At 34.2% G+C, this 22052-nt stretch overlaps 1 long non-coding RNA gene across 1 annotated transcript in view; it reads left to right on the forward strand.

The window, feature by feature from the left end:
- Window positions 1–22052, forward strand: part of LOC116458104 (uncharacterized) — a 399126-nt gene that overhangs the window by 351278 nt on the left and 25796 nt on the right. Inside the window, exons 4-5 of the long non-coding RNA XR_004245192.2 lie at window positions 8108–8273; window positions 19292–19400. This is a non-coding gene — a long non-coding RNA (uncharacterized LOC116458104). The remainder of the gene's footprint in view (window positions 1–8107; window positions 8274–19291; window positions 19401–22052) is intronic.

Genomic DNA, 22052 nt, shown 5'->3' on the forward strand with positions numbered 1-22052 from the left:
GAATAACAAATAAACAAAAGCAAATGATTATTCTTGCCACACTATACAGGGTCTGGAGAGAAAAGAAAATAAAAGATAATTGCTCAGAATAATTGGCCATTAAATTTTCACTGCTAGCAAATTTTAGTTTAATCCTTCTGGAGGAAAAATAAATATGTAGGATGATAAGTATTTTACATGCCAAACACCTTTATTACTCTTTTCAAAAGATTTTATGCAATTAGAGAAATTTCAGTCAAAATAACAGGAGATTTGATAGTTTAGACTGTTTGGAAATGCCTATCAAAAGACTCCTAATGTTTTCTGAGAGAAGAGAATTATGAAATGAACAAGTCTATCTATTCACCAAAACTAAGAAGATTGCATTATTAGTGTTAGAAGCTAGTTTTGGTGTCACAGAGTAAATCTATGGTATTTACTCAACTGTCATGACAAACCAAGGGCTTAAGAACTGACAAAGTAGCTCAGATCTAGAGAAAATGAAACTTTCAAAGACAACTAATATAAACAGTCCTTATGTTGCAGTAGGTAGTCAGGCAGACATGAGCAGTGCAGGAGAGAGCACCTCTCTGTCCCTCAACCGACCAGGAATGTCAGGCAACCATAGGTTTGTGTGATATCAGTTTCCATTGATGATCATTGCCTAGTTTCACTATGTGATTAGATTAGAAAGCTGTTAAAACTGTCTCTCTAAAATAATAATTGGTCTCAGCCAGCGCCAAGGGAAGGCAGTCTCCCAGTAGATTGAAACACCTAAAGTTGGTGATCGGCAGCTTTTTGAGAAGATCTCAGGAGTTGGGTGAGTGGGCTCAAGCATGCACACTAAGAGGTAAAATGGTAGAGTTTAACTAGTATATGACCTTCCTCTAGAAACACTCAGGTGGTAAGGGAATAACGCCTAAAGTGAGCATGTGTGCTATTTCGATAAACACATTGTTCATGTGGCCCCTTTCAAGTGCTGGCAGACCACTGCTCTTCTGGACAGCCCACCACAAGGGAAGAATCAGGGGACAAGTAACGCAACCAGGAAGCATGCCAAGATTTAAGACCCGAAGTCAAAGGTCAAAACCCACATTTGATCTCTCAAGTAGTCTGCTTGGCCCTCTTCCAAGTGTACTTTATATTTCCTTTCATTCCTGATCTAAATTTTTTAATAAACTTTAATTCCTGCTCAAAAAATTGCCTTGCTCTCTTGCTCTGCCTTACGCCCCTCAGTCGAATTCTTTCTTCCAAGGAGCAACCCAAATTCCCACCAATGATAGTCTGGATAAATAAAATGTGGCACATATACACCATGGAATACTATGCAGCCATAAAAAGGATGAGTTCCCGTTCTTTGCAGGTTCATGAATGAAACTGGAAACCATCATTCTCAGCAAACTAACAGAGGAACAGAAAACCAAATGCCGCATGTTCTCACTCATAAGTGGGAGTTGAACAATGAGAACACATGGACACAGGGAGGGGAACATCACACCCTGGGGGCCTGTCGTGGGGTGGGAGGCTAGGCGAGAGATAGCATTAGGTGAAATACCTAATGTAGATGATGGGTTGATGGGTGCAGCAAACCACCATGGCATGTTTATACCTATGTAACAAACCTGCACATTCTGCACCTGTATCCCATAACTTAAAGTATAATAAAAATAAATAAATAAATAAGAAAAATAGAAAAGAGGCAAAATGGGAGAATAAGTAAGCGCTGAAGTGGAGACTTTGGTGTTTACTTTTTCAGAGACAAAAAGTAATAAAAATTCTCTGAAAAATAAGTAAACAAATTCTTCTGTAACTCAATTACCTTACGCTTCACAAGTATTAAATCAAAAGATACTGGCTCCTTTTTTCCTGCTTAGAAGTTTTTTTCCAGTTAAAAGTGTTACAACCCACCAAGTCAAATATAAAACATCTTCTCTTTTATTAATCAGTCTATACAGTGTAGTGAGTAAGCACATAGACTGGTGTCATAAAAGTCTTGAGTTCAGATTATTTATGAACTACTTAACTGTTGTAACTTTAGGCCAGTTATTTTGTCTTCCTAAGCATCAATTTCATTATATAAAATAAACATGATGCTTAAACTTAACTCCAGTTGTTTGTGATATTAAATATAAAGGAGCCTTTACAATAGACAGGTCAGAGTAAGCATGTATTGGCTTTTAATCACAGAAATAGCAATTCATCTCACATTTAAAAGACCAGACCAGCAGCTCACAAGAAGATAGCTTAAGAGTATTTTATCTAGTTGTATTTATCTACATGAAAAGTTATAAACATCACATATCCACTTAAAGCAGAGATTCTCATGAAAGGTTGAAGTAATTTCATTGGAAGTACCTAAGGTTTATAGACAATTGGAATTTGGAATGGGTAAGGATTGGTAAGGACTGAGGACTCTATATTTTCTACACTTTTATTAGAGAAAGTGATAACTAGTTATCATTATTATTAGTAATAAATGTTTTCCTACAATATGTTGTATTGACAAAAGTACTTAAGCTAGATTTATTTGTACTTTTGCCTTGACACATGATAATAGAATCTGTTCAAGTCTTACACAAAATTTGAACCCCCAAATTTACACTTCACTTCCACCTTATCAATAGGAGGTGCAAGTTTACTACGGTCAATAATTCGCTGAAAAGAAAACAGCTCCAAGATGGAGAGAAAACATTCAAGTGTTTCAGCAAAGGTGATGCCTGGCGAGAAATATTTGCTGCTTCAATAAGTCCGATTAAATTCACCGAACTAAAACAGGAGAATGAGCTCTGAAAAAAAAAAATGTTGCATGCTTCCCTGCTGCCTTCTTTTTTGACTAGGTGTGAAGTTTAACAACTGGAGTTCCAAACACTTCCTAATCATTCAGTACAATTGTCAGAACTTGCAAAGATGTTATAAGACTGTTTTGGATGAGTGAGAAATTATTGTTTGCACTATACCAACCACAATACTGCAATGAATAAACTAATCTAGAGAACAGAGGCTACATCTCTAGAAAAAGTGACATAATTGTAAAACTGACTTGGTTCTTTTGGAGGCACACAGAAACTTCAAATAGCATACTTACTCTGTGAAAGTTATATGTAGGAGTGAGCATTACTACCTCTAATTGCAAATGATACCTCTAATTGCCAGGCATCACCTTTGCTGAAACACTTGAATGTTTCCTCTCCATCTTGGAGCTATTTTCTTTTCAGTAAATCATTGACCATAGTAAACTTGTAGCTCCTATTGATAAGGTGGAAGTGAAGAGTTGCAGATGCAGAGATGTAACATGCTTTGGCCAACTTTGTATAAAACAAGAGAGTGTCAGAAATATAATTCATTTCTTTTGATCTTTATTTCTCTGATATTTACCACTCTAGTACTCATTATCTGAAGTGTAATACTCTCATATTCAGGTACTTATTATTTTCTTATAAAAGGAAAGAAGATAGAAGACAACCAGATAACCATTAATCAGTGGATATAAAAAAAAAACTTATATTTTTTTCTAAGATTTGAGAATACCACTGATCTTAGCTACAGTAATTAGGCCATGATTAGGAACACTTTCTACAGTCAAAAGTTTGGGTATACGTACTTGGACTTTTTTCCTGATTGACCCACAAACATCCCTGAATGTTTTCTAATGAGAAAGACAAAGACTAAATTTATATTCTGCCTCCAAAAAAGTCAATGAAAGAAATATAGTGCTTGGTCTATATCCATTTCACATCACACACACTCAAGTAGTTCATCAGCTGATTTTAATTCAGGAATGAAACCATGATCTCTTTTCAGTAGCACGTAAACTCTGTCATATATTTTATAAAATATGCATACCCTTTGGTTTCTACGGATGTAATCCTGGACCCAGTCATGTAGTTAGAGGCCTGTGTTTTTTTATACAGAAAGAATGATGTGTAAATGATTTTACACATCATTTCAGAAAATGTTTTTAAAAAATAAAGTGACTAACTCAAGGCAAAATCTTAAAGCAAATTTTACCTGTGTCACGTCATCATTATGTGACAAGTATCTTTTTGCACCCATTCTGTGACCTCTTGAGAATTTAATACCTTCATATTGCCCTTTGCCTATTATCAGATTTCCTATGTCACCCTTGGGCTTACCTGACTCTATAACATCACATGTTCCAAAATTATAGCTCTTTTTTCCTTTTCACAAACTCCCCATTCCTCACTTGGATTTAAATTAAGTTGTTAGAAAATCAAAGAATTTATGATGTGGTACCTTCTCCTCTTATGCAATGTTTTAACCCTCCCAAAGACATTTTAATCCTAATTATAAAAATATATAATTAAATTGTTATACAAATTTTTAAAACAGTGGTTTTCAGACTATTTTTTTCTCAGCAAGTTTTTATTAAAAAAAAATCTTACACCAAAACCCAATATGCAAATTAGATAAACGCAGAGCTGATTGCTGAATTGAGGGTGGAGACATTTAAGAAAACTTCTCAGAAGGCTCCGGTCTTGTTACTCAGAGCACAACTTCATCTGTCAAAATAATAGCTAACATCAGCTTTATCACTGGGAGAAGAGAAAATAGGCAGGGTTTTAATTATTTCCTTCCAACATGGAAAATTTGCTAAGATCTACACAGTTAACCTATTCTTATGCATAATAAATGTCTTTAATGTCCAACAACGTTCTCTTAGAAGAAAGAATCAGGAAGACACAACTACTAATCCCTTTTCCATCTACTATCAACATTTTCTGAAATTTGATGTTTAAAGAGTAGCTGTTTAATTTTTGACTTGTCACATAAGTCTAGTGCGACAGTAAACAAGGGCACTCTTCTATATAAAATCTGTTTTATACAGACTGGATTAAGAAAATGTGGCACATGTACACCATGGAATACTATGCAGCCATAAAAAAGGATGAGTTCATGTCCTTTGTAGGGACATGGATGAAGCTGCAAACCATCACTCTCAGCAAACCATCGCAAGGACAAAAAACCAAACACTGCATGTTCTCACTCGTAGGTGGGAATTGAACGATGAGAACACTTGGACACAGGAAGGTGAACGTCACACACCGGGGCCTGTTGTGGGGTGGGGGGAGGGGGGAGAGATAGCATTAGGAGATATACCTAATGTAAATGACTAGTTAATGGGTGCGGCACACCAACATGACACATGTATACATATGTAACAAACCTGCACGTTGTGCACATGTACCCTAAAACTTAAAGTATAATAAATATATATATATATATATAAATCTGTTCTATATAGATATGCTAAAACGGATGTAAGAAATGTGTTTGAAAGTCCTCTTTTAAAGTTACCTTCAAAAAGTCTTTTCTTTTAGGATATAATGGCTTCAATCATGTCAAATAGCTTTTCTTTTATTTATTTTAAGTTGGGAATAGACAAAAGTCATACATAATTTAACATAATAAATAAGGCAAATGCAGTAATATTAGTGTATTTTTAACCACAAAAAATATTGATAGATGGCAAATTATATACTCTGGTTTCCAAGCTATACAAGATATAATTTTTTAGAGTACAGTTGAGATAATTGAAGACAAAAGTAACTTCATCTTGGATACTAATTCACCATGTTGATTTCTGATTAGCCCCCGTCCCTTGAATGCCTCCTGATTTCTACTTCATTTACTGTTCTTAGTATAAGAACATGTCAACCTTGATGTTATCACGGAAATTAAGGCTATGAGGCGAATAGCATTCTTGCCTGTTCTGAACAGTTGCCTTCAATTGTATTACACAGAGCACTTATACTGTCTCCCTATAGTATATTATTCCTGAGCCTGGAGGTAACGTGTGAAGCTGTTTTGGAGAGTTATTAAAAATGTACAACGATAAAATATTCAACAATAAAATGTTTGCTCCTTTGTTTTACTTGGTGTCAATAACAAATAAGCAGACATTCAAGCTCTGGACACATAAATAATGGGTGACTAAAATATTTAAGCCATTTAGACAAAAAATATAGGCTTATGTTTTAAATGCAACACTTGTTCAGACATGTTGCTTTAATGCTTTGGGAAAGTAAGATATTTATATGCTGTTATGGGCTTTGTGATATGACTATGTTACTATGTTATAGTATGCCTTTACATTAATAATAATACAGATCTTATATCAATAAGGTAGCTTTAGAAGTCACATCTGCTGTTTTTCTCTTAAATTTTTGTAAATTCATTTAAGACATCACAAGCATGTCTGGATACTTTTTACCACAAAATGTATTAGTTTTACATAAAATAGTAGCTGAAATCAAATGCACTTACATGTAATTCCTCTTATCTATTTACAGAATTCCTATGTTGTATAACTTGTGTTCATATAGATGTGTGTGGTTTTTTATTACCCAAATAGATTATTGTTTATGATAGACAATTTAGAAAACATTGATATATAAAATAAAACTAAATATCATCCATAAATTCAGCACCAAAGTTAATCACTGTTAAAATTTAGGGTATATCTCTCCAGTTTTATATATATTTATAATTTATTATAAAATAGTATATTTTAATATTTCATAATGTTTTTTAAATTTAACAATATATTTCTATTATATTTCTATTCCATTAATTTTGAAAATCATTTAATGGTTATATGAGTATGCTGTAATGTTATTAACCGTGGAATTATATATAAATGTAACATAATGATGAATTAATCCTAAAAGGTGTAATAATTACCCATATAAAGTGCATCTTTAATCTATTTGGTCATTTTCTTCCTTATTACTAGTACATTTTCTTTTTCAGTGGTAGAAACATCTAGATATCCACCAAAATAATTTCTCTCTTTCTTCCTGAACTCACAGCAGCAAATTTAAGTGTCAGTGGCATGTACCACTTATTTTTTCCTCTCATCCTCAATCTGGAACCCAAATAATGCAGCAATTAAGCATTGAATACACAAACGAACAAAACTTCCTTAGGTAAACCAACACCTTACAAAGAAATCTAGTTTTCTGAATAACTCACTGGAACAGAATTCTACCGCAGACTCACATCGTCACTTCAGGACTGTCAGGAAAGAGAGAAATATATTTCTTTGTTCTGTATGCTATATTATGTAGGACTTCTTTGTTAGGGCAGCATTACTCTAACCACTACCTTACCGCAACCAATATATCTCCATTTATATAATAATGCATTTTTCACATCAATAGTTTAAACTTCTGCATAATTGTCTGCCCTGTCAATCAAGAAACTTTTGTCATAATCATCTAACTTTGGTTCACAATAACAATGTGGAAATTTACAAGCAAATTTTTCTCATTTTTCAAAAGCATAATTGTCTTTCTAGAGTAGTCAGAAAATTTATCCCATATTATACCGCATTAAAGCTTCAATATCATGACTCCTAGTAAGGTACGTTCTCCATTGACCTAATATGTAAGAGCAAAAAAGAGGAAGAAATTCACTTCCAACCACTGTGGACCTAGCATTGATAATGGTCTTTGAATTTTACTACTTTTCAAAATTATTTTTGGTCTTTGACTTTTACAAATTCGGAAGTCTTTGACTTTATGGAGTTATTTTAATTACAATGTGTCTCACTGTAGAGTTATCTTTGGTAGAATTCACCAGGGATGCTATCTCTTCCTGGGCTTCTCTTTGTTGGGAGCCTTTTGTTTAATGTTGAATTTTCTTACTCGTTACTACTTTGTTCATATTTTTAATTTTTTCATGATTCACTCTTGGTAGGTTGTATGTTTTGAGGAGTGTGTCCATTTCTTCTAGCTTATCCAATATTTTGGTTCATAATTATTCTTAGTAGTCCCTTGTGATCCATTTTATTTTTGTGGCATCACATGTAAAGGCTCCTCTTTCATTTTTGATTTTATTCATTTGAGCTTTCTCTCTTTTTTTCTTAGTCTAGCTAAAGTTTTGTCCTTGCATCTTTTCAGAAAACTCTTAGTTTCATTCATTTTTTCAATTTTTTATTGTCTATTTTGTTTATTTCTGCACTAACCTTTATCATTGTTTTCTGGTGCTAAATTTAGGCTGAGTTTCTTTTTTCAGTTCCTTGAGGTATAAATTAGATTGTTTATTTGATATTGATGCAGGATGTTTTTCTCCTTTTTCAGCTAAAATCTTGGTTCTTGTGTTACAGCCAGGAAAATTTAGGTATGTGGACACATTGAAAGGTGATGAGAGTGGAATTTATTAAAAGAAAGCTCTCAGCGAAACAAGGGAGTCTTACCAACAGACTCCCACCCCACAGACTGAATACCAGGCCACCACACAGGAGCTGAAGAGGCCAGGCTCCTCTCCACTGCGTAAGTTGCAAATTCCCAGTGGCTCCACCCCATTCTCCCAGTGCACAGGCGGGCCGGGCCCTTAGTCTGAACCACTCCGCATTGATTTATTTGCCTTATTGTGCATGTGTTAGGAGACAGAATTTTTCACCATGGGCATGTTTAGTCAAGTCCCCTGTGCACAATGACCTGGAAAGCATTTGGCTGTCTCTATCAATATCTTATTTTATAAATGAAGACATTTGTTATTACATACTCCCTCTTAGTATTACTTTTGCTGCATTATATAAGTTTAGATATATTGTGGTTTTGCGTGTTTTTTTTGTCTTAAGATATTTTCTAATTTTTCTGTTTATTTCTTCTTTGGTTATTCAGGAGTGTTTTGTTTAATTTCTACATATTTGTGATTTTTCCAATTTTCTTTCTGCTATTGATTTCCAGTTTCATTCCATTGTGGTCAAAAGAGATACCTGGTATTATTTCAATTTTCTTAAACACTTTAAGACATTTTTATGACTAAATAAGTGATCGATACTAGAGAATGTTCCATGAGCATTTGAGAAGAATGTGTATTTTTCTGCTGTTGGGTTGAACGTTCTGAATGTGTCTACTGGGTCCATTTAGTATATAATGATATTCAAGTATGTTACTTTTTTTTTGTCTGGTTGTTCCGTCCATAATTGAAAGTAAATTAGTGAAATCTCTATTATTGTGTTGTTATTGTGTTGTCGCTTTTCAGTTCTGTTGATATTTGCTTTGTATATTAAATGCTCTGAGATCCCAGAATCTGAACATGCACTTAAAAAAAAAAATCCATGCAATAAAGGCAAGCCATAAACTTTCAGTTGTAGAAATTGGCCCTTAGTAAGCTTTTCAGTTCATTTTAAATTCATGTGTGGTTAAGATTTTGAAATTTAGCAAATAAAAATCTAGGAAGTCCAGTTAAATTTGAATTTCAGTTATAAAGTAAGTATGTTTATTATAGTTATAATCTGGGCAGTATTTGTGACATTAATATTTATCTGTCTCTTTAATATTAAGATAATATTGAATTAAGAGAATAATGAATATTTAAAAATTCATTGTTTAAATGAAATTAAGTTTAACTGGGCATCCTGGATTTTATCTGGCAAACTATGAGGGCTGTTATGCTCAACCAGATAATTATGCCTCTGCTTGTTTCAATGTCTGTCTTTTCCCTCAGCTATCTACTTTCTATCCATTCTGGTCAGAGTGCCTGCTTATATTCCTATCCTTAACAACAAAATGGTTCCTCTGTTTACGCTGTATACTTTGTCGACTCTTTATTTCTTGACCTGACTCTTAAGTTTCAGACCCTACTTCAAATTTGGTCATTTGACTAGCCATTTCATGCACCTTACGTGATACATTTATTAATCTCAGAACAAGTTTATATTAAGCTGTGTATTCTTTTCTGGAGCAGTCTTGTAATTATAGCCTCCCTATGATGACCCCGCTTCCTTTCTGTATTTTAACAAGGATTTAGGTGATATCTCTGTATGAGGATAACACTTCTAACATGAGACTATTATGAGTTGTTAGAGAACAATGATGAGGTGTTACAATGATGAGTTGTTACAAGACCAAAAAATTTATGTTAAATTTAAGCCGTAAATACAATTTATTATATGATAGAATTGTACTTTCCTGTTTCCTTTGATGTTAGATATGGCAATGTGACTTTTTTATTTTCCTCTATAATGTTAGCAGAAATAGTCAACTGTGGACCATTGGCTTTAAGAGCCAGAAAAAGAATTACCGTCTTTCCTCTGCTGACATGACATGTTTAGGACCGTGTGCTAAAATATGAAGTGTTTGAGTGACAAATTAGCAAAACCTCCTTTGTAACCCATTTTGAACATACAGCAAGCAAGATGTAAAGTTATGCTGAGAAATTAGGGTTGTTACTATGTGGCATAAACCTCCCTCGTGGTGCTGAAATAGCCACTATAGATAATATGAACGAGAGAATTAGCCAGCCCTTTATTTCTGAGAGGAACTCTAACTAACTAGTCAGTAATTGGTGAGTCCTTCATTATGGAGAAGTAAACCAAAACTTAAGGTCACTGCCCATTTAATTTTAAATAGAAATTAGAGGGCAATTTTTACTCATTTCAGCTGAAAAAAAGGTTAAATCTTATATTCCAGATGTTTATCTTCTCTTCTAAAATAATGGCAAGGAAATCAAGGCCAGCTTTTTATTCCACTCAACCCTAAGAAGACATAACTAATATTAGAAACATCACTCAAATTACTACCCTGTTCATACTTACCACATTACCTATTAACTATGCATAAGTAAATTTATGTTAATGTATAATTCATAATCAACATAATTAAAGTGTATTTTATTGAACTTAAGTACCCGATCTTTATAACACAACTAATATGATGTTCTAAATTACCTTAGTTGTTATAAATAAAATGTTAATGCTTTTATTTTCTGACTTTATATAAAAATAATAAATACTTTTTGCTCAAACCACCTAATATTCAAGCTCTTTAAGCAATATACATTATCTTTTACTGACGTAATAACTATCAAATAGATTTAGTCTAAATCTGTATGTTTTTTTAAGGATTAATAGAGATTAGGTATAGGAAAGAAAATGGAAATAGGAAAATATCATCCATATAATATAAAAATATATATTTGAGCAGATGGATTGAGATGTACTCACAGTATGAGAAACATAGCTATACTCATAGCTGTAATTCAATTTTCCTGTAAGATATTATACTTTGAAATTATCATTTTGATGAATAATCAAAAATTATCATTTTTGATGAATATGTATATAATACCTCATTTGAAATAGTCCTACAGTGTTTTGCTGCTTCTCATTTCTTTTTTACTCCATTTTATTCCATGTTAGGTGATAGAGAATTTCATCTGATTTTCTAGTTGAATATGTTGTCTAATGTAACACTAGTACTTATTGTAGTTTCTATGACTTGCTACTCAGACATTTTGAATTTTTTTAATTTTACTATTTAATGAAAGGAAGTGATTTTCAGAAGTGCGTAGTGTCCTTACATATGCATTTCTGCCTTATGCAAATTTAAATTAAGTAACAGATGTTTAACTTTACACGTGGTAATTCTAACTATTATCCAAACTGTACAATCACTAACAAATGCATACAGCTGTTATGTACACAGTCACTACCTGTCGCCTCTCAAGTTCAACTGCTGTGATTTTCATGTGATCACTGTATGTATACATGTATTTTTTACATATAAAATTACTTGGATTTATCTATATTATCCCCAAAAATCTGTGAAGTTGTCAAAGAAAAGGGAAATCACATGCTTATTGCTGCATTCCTTGTACTTGCAACAAGTTGGGAAAATATAGAGGTTTGTTAAGTGTGTTTTGAATTAATGATGTTTGCTCCAATACCTTTCTTTGTACTTCAGTGTAATCAAGCACAGCATTTGAATTTATGAAGGTATATTTTACTCTTTATTTCTTTATTGTTGGCGATATGCTTCATTTTATTAAAAATATGTTTATTTTCATGAGTTCATCCATGTTGCACAAAATTATTAATCTAGTCTTTCTATCTGGCTTGTATGTTAGGGCAGAGTAGATGTTCCTTCAAGCTGGCTCAGCTTTACCCACTCAAGAGTGTGCCTCATCCTGCATCTGAAAACAATCATTTGAAGAAGATGCAGAGCATGAGCTCATGTAGCAGAAAGTCTATTTCCCCACTTATGGGAACTTTCTAGTTGTTATGCAATTTTAAAAGCAGTTCATGAACTATTTCTCTAGATTTCTAAATATCTAGAATGTGGGGGTGGGAGTCCATATTCACTTATTTAGTCAGTTAGCAAATATGAATTGAGTATTTACAACACATTTCTAGAATGAGTAAGGCATGGACCTTGTAAGGAATTACCTCATAATTTAGAAAGGAAAATAAGACTAGTGAACACATGAATACAATAATATTAAATGCTATTTAGAAGATACTAAAAGAACGAAGATAGAAGAAAGGAAGAAAGCATGGAATTCACTAGAGGAGGAACAATTAGGAAATAAAAGACACGGTGTTTGAAAAAGGATCTGAAAGTGGGTATAAGTTTCATGGTTAGGAGATGAGTGAAGGGAGAAGAGAATTACATTGCAGTGAGAAAATAATAAATAAACTCAAAGAAGCAGAACATTTTTGGTGGATACTCTAAAATATGAGTAGAAACATAGATTCTGAGTCTAGAAAATATTATATATCGATTAAAATTTTCTGAAATTTTTGTAAGGATTGAGAAGGCACTTAAAGAGATTTGATCAGGAGAGCTACATAACCAAAGCAGTGTTTTCTTATTTAAAGTCTGACAATGATAACTGAAGGATTGGGGAAAGAGAAAGAAAGAGAGAGAGATTGAGTTTTCAAGTGATTGCGCAATTACAGTATTCTAGGTGATCAGTAATAAAGGCTACACATAAAATAGGGGTCATTTTATTACAAAGTTTTCAATGGATCTTGTTATATCAGGGTTTATCTCCATTATTGTTCAATGGCCCAACTCACCTGTCTTTCTGACAAAACAATTCTTAAGTTACTCATCCAAATGTTTGATTAGTTTTAATCAAAAATCCTGACCCAGGCCACTGTTCTTACTTCATATTCCACAATTCTATCTTCTTCACCTTTTTACAACAGACTCAATACACATCACATTCCCAAGATAATCCTCTTATAATTCCTTGCATCAATGCATGCTATTCTCTTGTTCTTCTCCACATGACAAGTTCCTTACTTCAGTACATCAGTTTATATGTTTTAAATTGTAAACAACAGAAAACAATTTCAAACTAGTTTAAACATTAATGGAAATGTATTGAATCTCATAGCTGAAAAATGTAGATTTTTATGGCTGAGTTAATTTGCTACCTCTGTGTTGATATTAAGGAGTGTTTTCAAATTTTCTTTTTGTCACTTTGAGTTTTTATTCCCCTTGAGATATAGCTATCAAAATTATTCCAAGTGCATCTCAAAACACATTCCTGTCTTCTGAAAATTCTTCTTTTATTATCTATCAGTATCTCCACTGTTTCACAAACTTTCTTATTTTCAACATGTCACCACTTTACCTAATAATTTCAATAATATATGCTTAGAATAATATTAACAGTCATAAAATATTTGTTAGAGTGATGTTTAATATCTCAGAAAATATTTGAATCTTCTAATGTTCCTTTTCTTCCAAGTCCTGTACAAATAAATAACTGTGAAAAAAAATTAATGTTTGAGTTGAGTAACTTTTTTTTTCATTTGTTCTTTTTGTTGCCCTGACAAATTACTTTAAATTGTCCTGATGAATTATCAGATCTCAAGTAGCCCTACTGAAAATTTTAAGTACTGTTATTTCCAAAGCAAAATACTTTGATGAAAATGTGAATCTTTAAATATCTCAGTGTGAAGCAATATTTCTGGGCAATTTAGGATCAGAAACTCTTTCTCCCCTTATTAGTTATTTGCACTGCTGTAATGATGAAAATATACTGCAAGGAGACTGAGGAAAATACTTTCATATTTAACTTTGTTAAAATTTATTTGTAATCAGATTTGAACTATGATGCTGCTTAGATTCCTTGGTATGGGTAACATCATTGCCTGGAATGATTTTTAAGATTCAACCAGCTTCATTTTGAAGTTTACTCTGAAATCCCAACAGCCAGAAATATTGAAAAGGAGCTATCCAGGGAAGGTACTCGTAGTCAAATCACTTCTTTGATTGTTAAGGGGTACTACTTTTTGAGATAGTGGGAACATAAGTTTGTACTCATTGTATTTTTTCTTCATATACTACTCAGAAGTAGAAACTGTAATTCTCTTAACTTTTGTGGTAACAAAACTAAATTTTAGTGAGGCTGAGCAATTAGCCCAATGCCACATAGGCAGTAAAATAGAGAGCTAGAGATTTAACCCTGATCTCTCTAATGCCAAAGCATTATTTTTTTCATTCATTCACCCATTCAATATTTACGAAGTATTTACTGTGTAATTGACTTTCTAGAAGCTGTGGATTATGTGATGAACAGGAGAGACATGAATCTGCTTCCAAGGATTATACCTGAAAAGCACACTATAAAGAAGTGATTATATTCATAGAATAAGGAAAACATCATACACCAGTAATTTCTGTGCAGAGTAGCATAGGATGATGTGAAGAGAAAATGGGAACTCCACATGCAGATGAGTCATGGAAGTTCTTTCTGTGAAATGGGCATTTTAAAAGAGTTGAGAATGACAAAAAGCCCACAATCTCAAAACCAGGGGGAATAATTTCAGTATTAAGTGTGACCTGGGTCTGAACAAAAGCCATATACTTGGGTAGAGAGGGAAAAGAAAGCAGAAGCCAAAGTAAGAAGTTTAGATTTAATTCCAAATGCCCTGAGAAATCTTTGGTGCTTTTAAGTAGTAAAGTAAAACTCTGGCTACTATATTGAAAATAACTCACAGAAAGAAAAGGATAGAGCTAGACCCCATGGAAAGTAATTACATTAGTCCAGGGGAGACATAATAGTAACTGGAAGAAGGCATTATAGAGAGAATGGAATAAAGTAGGCAGATACTGAATATGTTAGTGGAGTCAGAAAGGCTTATTTTACTAGTTCCCTATTGAATTAATATTCTACAAATTATTACAGGATATCAATAAATACTTGTCATTCATGAAACACAATCTAGTGAGTTTGCAAATAGCTGTTGTACTATTATACATATGTTTCAGATTGTATAAATTCCTAAGGGTTTTACTTCTATGAGTGTCTGAAGATTCAGTCTAAAAGGAATATAAATAAGCTATTTTAAATGAATACAATTAATGAGGTCCTATAGAATCAAATTCATCATTAGACCACTAGAATCATTATAACTTTTGCTGAGATCATTGATGATGTCATTGGTATAAGTAAAATGAAAGAGAAATAAAACTTTAGAATTATTACAACAGGAGAAAAATAATTCTTCTTAAATTTCATAAAAAGATATTGATCTTATTGATATGCTTTTACAATGCCTGCCCACATTGTGTTGTATTATTTTAATTTTAAATACAGGATTAAAAAGTCAAACTATTCTTTAAATGCATACAGAAGTGCATTTTGTATTTGTGTACTAATATATGAGTGCTCTCTAAATTCCATTACATAATACAAGCAAACAACTATAAAGAAACACTTGCTTCTTGTCCCTGAATGCTTAAAGATCTTGTTTTCCCTTATAGTCTTTCAATGACGCTTAAGTAAATTGATTCCCAAAGTGATATGTTTTCAGTACTATCAATCATTTAAATTGAGGAATCAACTAGTTTTATAAATCTCATAAAAATGCATCTCAAGTTCTGGGATTTAATTTCATTTTACTTAGAAGGCAATAAACTAGCTTATTACCAGCTCATACATACTGGCAAAAGACATGAAACTTTTGAGTCAGAGACAAAGGCCTTTATTGCTCACAGCACAGCAAGAAACATAATGTTTGTATTAGTTCCCATCGATCCTCAAGTTCCATAGGGGTGAGTCGTGAGGCTCAGGTGGATGCTGCACATACAGTTTGTTGTGTGTATTATAGTTTATTCTTTTTATTGCTGAGTACTATTCATTGCATGGATGTACTGAACCTGGGAAAAAGTGAGATTGGGGACTCATTGCTTTTATAGTAAATGTGAAGAATGTCTTCTCTTTGTATTGGATGAAGGCATTACTTCATCCCTCAAGATTGCTTGATGCAAGCACAATCCTGAGCAATAATCTCAGTAAAAAGTGGTCAGGGCCTTGGATTCTTGCTATAGTCAGCAAGAACATGTCTTATGGCCTATGGTGAATTAGTTTTATCAAATGTGCAGACAAAATTTAAGTTCTGAGGAGTCAACATAATAGAAATATAATAAAACTATTTTTAAATGGATATAATTGGTGAAGTCCTACAGAATCCAATTTAAGTTGTGAGAATCCTAAATTGTTTTAATTACTACCAGGATTAAGAAAATAGTGACAATGATTTTTCTCACCATAGCTTATTTTTCCTTGAAGTTTCTGCCTTCTTGCTCTTAAATTTTCTTTCATTGAAATGTCCTTCAAACTTTTTAAAATTTATTCTTCTTACCTTGTGATGTCTACAGTAATTAATCTTACAGAATATCTGTGTTATAGTATTCCCACTTTCATCCCTGGATTACAAATGCATGAAAGTATGTTTAACCTTACTGTCTAGGTCTTCAGTTGATAAAGATATAGTTCAATGCAGTTTTGGTTTTTATTCATATTTCTGTTCATCTCATTTGTTCTGAAAATGTATGCTATTTAAGGATATGGCAATAGAATTTGAGAAATTCAAACCGTAGGATATTTTAATATTTGTTTCTCTTTGGTTTTAGTTTTGCTATTTCATCTAGTTGAGGGAAGTCAAATTGTAAAATGACACAAATGACTTATAGAAAATAGAACTCTAAGGATTTGGTACTAATCAGTAGGGAGAATATGCAAGAAGATTGTTAACCTAAACCTTAGCCCTTAAAATACAGCTATAGTTCATTATGCTACAAATGAAAAGAGATGGACAGCCCTGACTCAGAGCCAGGTGAACTCAATCAATGTAGGATATAATTTTTCTTATATTTCCTTTTAACTTCCTCAACACATCTGCATCAAGATCTGTAAATTCTAATCTTTCTACCACTTCCTCTTTCTTTCTTTCTTTCTTTCTTTCTTTCTTTCTTTCTTTCTTTCTTTCTTTCTTCTTTCTTTCTTTCTTTCTTTCTTTCTTTCTTTCTTTCTTTCTTTCTTCTTTCTTTCCTTTTCTTTTTTTTAGAAGGAGTCTCACTCTGTCACTCAGGCTGGAGTGCAGTGGCACAATCCCAGCTCACTGCAACCTCTGCCTACCGGGTTCAAGTGATTCTCCTGCCTCAGCCTCCCGAGTAGCTGGGAATGCAGGAATACAGGGCCTGCCACCACACCCGGCTAATTTTTGTTGTATTTTTAGTAGAGACAGGGTTTCACCATGTTTCCCAGGCTGATTTCGAACTCCTGACCTCAAGTGATCAACCTGCCTTGGCCTCCCAAAGTACTGGGATTACAGGCATGAGCCACCATGCCTGGCCTCTATCACTTTATTTCGTATCTTGGCTAACATAGGAGCACTTCAGTCATTTAAAAGACTAAAATTTCCTTTGTGTAACATTTTATCCCTTTCCTGGTTTCCTTCCATTCTATTATTCAGAATTACTCATTCAGCCTTACTTAAGCACTTCCAATGAAAGATCGCCATTACGTATTAGGTTGCCATTTATTTTCTACATAATTAAATTTGGCCAAAAATTAAGACCGATCTTCCTATTTAAAATTTTATTTATTATTAAACATTTAAAAATAATTACATATTTGCATGCAGTTGTAAGAAATAATAGAGATACTATATACCCTATACTCAGTTTCCACTTGTGGTAACATCTTGCAAAACTCACAATATGACAACCAGAATGTTGACACTGGTAAAGACCATATACTAGGCATAATTTTCACATAAGTTTCGCTGGGATTTCCCTTTTATAACCACACTCACTTCCTACCTGCACTCATCCCCTATTACCCTTGGGATCCAATTACCTGATTTCTACTTTTATAATTTAATCATTTCAAGAATTTAAATAAATGGAATCATACAGTATGTAATGTTTGGGGATTGGATTTACTCATTTAGCACAAATATCTGGAGATTCACTCAGACAGTTGTGTATTTCACAGTTGCCTCCCTTTTATTACCGGGTACTATTGCATAGTATGAATGTACGAGGTCTATTTATTTAGTCATTCACCCATTGGAGAACTTCTGAGTTGCTTCCAGGTTGAGGGCTATTACAAAAAAATGCAGCTGTGGACATTCCGGTATAGGATTTTTGGTGAACACACGTTTTCATGTCACTGGAATAAATGCCTTAGTGTGCAATTGCTGGGTTACATGGTATTTATATGTTTTCCAGAGTGGTTGTACCATTTTATATTCTTAACAGCAATGTATGAGTGATCTAGTTTCTCTGCATTCTTATCAGCATTTTGTATTGTATTGTATTTGGTATTGTCACTATATTTTATTTTTGTCATCATAATAAGAAAGGGGAACTACTGTATTATTGTTGCATCTCAGAAATACAGAGAGTTCTCAAACCTGATGCTTTTCTAGGAGGCAATAGGGCCAGGCGCAGTGGCTCATGCCTGTAATCCCAGCACTTTGGGAGGCCAAGGTGGGTGGATCACGAGGTCAGGAGATCGAGACCATCCTGGCTAAGACAGTGAAACCCCATCTATCTCTACTAAAAAAAAATACAAAAAATTAGCTGGACATGGTGGCGGGTGCCTGTAGTCCCAGCTACTTGGGAGGCTGAGGCAGGAGAATGACTTGAACCCAGGAGGCAGACCTTGCAGTGAGCCGAGATGGCGCCACTGCACTCCAGCCTGGGTGACAGAGAGACTCTGTCTCAAAAAAAAAAAAAAAAAAAAAAAAGAGGCAATAGATACCCTGTCTTTATTCAATAAAAACTTTTTACATGCTTGCCATGTGTGAGAAACACAATTGTAAAATGCTAAACACAATGGATATATATTATATGTAATGATCTCAATAACACTGCAAAGCAGATTGTCCTCATTTTATCTTTTTTACTTAAATTGAAGTTCAAAAAACGTAAGCAATCTTCCCACCATCACAGCGTAGGAGACTAAATTGGGATTTGGAATCTGGGTCTATTTAGCAAATACCATGCAATGGCTATTCAGTCCAAAAGCATATATTGTGAGTCCACTTAATGTCAGACATTGTACTAGAAATAGTGAGGGAGAAGCAGTCTCTGCTTACAAGGAGAGCACTTTTCAGTAGAGCAGAGAAAATACAAATATTTTTAATATATAAATGTCATGCTGAAGACATAAAGGCAGTATAATGGAACTTCAAGGAACAAGCATAGAATGGAGAATCCAGACAAGGTCTACATCTCACGGTCTTTATTCTCAGGTACCAGCTCACCACCAAGACGAAGTGAAGAAAAACAAATGTGTCTGCCATTCCTCACACCCCCTGCTCCAGTCTCTCATCCTCCTGGCTAAGGAAAAGTACAAAACCAGTAAGTGATTACACCAACACTCAATAACCTTGCAGCCTCTTCATCCTACAATCCACCCATTTATAGAAATATTTGTGTTTCAGAGATAGGCATTCGTTCAGGAATTTGCAACATGTTTCATAGATATGAGAAGCAGCTTCATTGGTCAAAAAGATTCTACAAAAAGCCAAAGTATAAAAAAAAGAATAAGGCAATTTTAAATGAAATTGGCTTCCTACCCCAATAACATAAATATGTATGGGTGATGATAATGTGAGAATGTAGGTCTTATGGAATGGTTTGACATGAAGAAGAATCAACATATGCTACACATGATGTTGGCCTTAGGGATCTTGCTAAATGATCAATGTATTTTGATTGATATAGCTTTGGTTTATACTGATTTTTGGAAACCTTAGCTGCCAAAAAGGTTTTATTTTCATGCATCTTGTTCCTGTGCTAATCTAAGGTGCTACAAAAAGGCTAGAGACATGAAATCAATCACTTGACAGTTATGTTCCCAATATACTTGGAAAAAAAAAAGCAGTATTTGCTTTTGACTGCTACCAACATGGATAAACTGTTCGTTGGTCACACACATGAAGACTGAACACTTTACACAGGTGAGAGCTCAGTGCATGGCAGCCATGTTGCCTGGAACTTGCTCTCATGTGTGAGGTATCACATCACCAAGGGGAGGGAAGATGCTACTATTTGTCACCTTTAGTTTTACAATACAAAAAAGGAAAACGAAAAAAAAGACACTTTGATATATATGCATCATTGTATTTTGACTTTGAATATTTTTGTGCCTATAGTGCGGCTTCTTGGGTAAGGATGCATAGGGCCTAACAAGGATTTATGACTACCCACAGCTAAAACTTCTTTTGGCTTCTCACAATAACAACACTTTTTTTTTTCCTAGTTTCTTTATCCACACAATTCCTTCTACCTGGAAGTTCCTTATTACCTGGACATTTCTTCACATGCACTCTACTCTCCTTACTTTGCTGATTCCTACTCATCCTTTATTTCCCGGTTTAGATGCTATTTTCACTCGGAATTCTTCCCTGACCTGCCTAGTATCAACTCAGTGGCCTCCCTTATCCTCCCTTATGAAGCTATGGCACCTTTCACCAAATCCATATAGCATATTAGGAGATCTACGAGCCCAGAGTTAAGAACCTTTGCATTAGAGACCTACACTCAGTAATGCGTTGTGAATTCCCAGTGTCTACCCATGTTTTTCTGAGATAATACACTGAGGAGTTTGACCACATACCTCTCACAATTAGCCTTGTTGGTCTACCAACACAAATTTTGCCACAAAACTTTGAGATTTACCTGAGAATATTCGCTTCCTTTGTCTCAGTCAAACCTTTATCTGGTGTTTGTTTCCATTCTCAGTTTTAAAATGTTTCTTCCTATTTGAGAAGGAAAAAAATTATTAGTGTAAAAACCTATCTATTTTAAGTTTTCTGTGTTGGAAATAATTCTTTAGATTTTGTTTTGACTTTCAATTTCTCCTCTCTATAAATTAAGATGAAATCATATTATTTGTCTCATCACAAGGTAATTGTGCAAATCAAATTAGATCATGCATATAATTATTATCATTAAAAGCCATTATTTATTGATCCCATGCTATATGCCAAACCCTTTGCTAAGGAGCATGTATACATAAATTTATTTAATCCTCACATAAACTTAATAACAAGGTAAAAGAACCAGTAAGGCACTGTAGGGTCCAGCCCTACGAGGCTTTGTGGGTGTTCTCCCTGTGTGCAGAGACGAGAGATCGTAAGAAATAAAGACACAAGACAAAGAGATAAAGAGAAAACAGCTGGGCCCGGGGAACAACTACCACCAAGACGTGGAGACAGGTAGTGGCCCTGAATGGCTGGGCATGCTGCTATTTATTGTATAGAAGACAAGGGAACAGGGTGAGGAGGGTGAGTCGTCCAAGTGATTGATAAGGTTGAGCAAGTCATGTGATCATAAGACCGGCCCCTTCCCTTTGAAGTAGCCGAAGCAGAGAGGGAAGGCAGCATACGTCAGCATTTTCTTCTATGCACTTATCAGAAAGATCAAAGACTTTAAGACTTCCACTATTTCTTCTACCGCTGTCTTCTAAGAATTTCAAAGAGGAACCAGGAGTATGGGAGGAACATGAAAGTGGACAAGAAGCGTGACCACTGAAGCACAGCACCACAGCGAGGGGTTTAAGCTTCTGGATGACCTCGGGCAGGCCTGGATAATATCCAACCTCCCAAAAGAAGCTGGTGGAGCAGAGTGTTTCCAGACTCCTTCAAGGAAAGGGAGACTGCCTTTCACAGTCTGCTAAGTAACGGGTGCCTTCGCAGGCACTGGCGTCACCACTTGACCAAGGAGCCCTCAAGCAGCCCTTATGCGGGCATGACAAAAGGCTCACCTCTTGCCTTCTTGGTCACTTCTCACAGTGTCCCTTCAGCACCTGACCCTATACCCACCAGTTATTCCTTGGTTATATTAGTAATACAACAAAGAGTAAAATTTAAAAGCTAATGATTAATAATGTCTATACTAGTGATTGATAATGTCCATAGTGATCTCTATATCTAATTTGTATTATAACTATTCTTATTCTATTTTTTTTTATTATACTGAAACAGTTTGTGCCTTCAGTCTCTTTCC

This window comes from Hylobates moloch, unplaced genomic scaffold (genome assembly GCF_009828535.3).
Source record: "Hylobates moloch isolate HMO894 unplaced genomic scaffold, HMol_V3 SCAFFOLD_3, whole genome shotgun sequence".
Taxonomy (NCBI): domain Eukaryota; kingdom Metazoa; phylum Chordata; class Mammalia; order Primates; family Hylobatidae; genus Hylobates; species Hylobates moloch.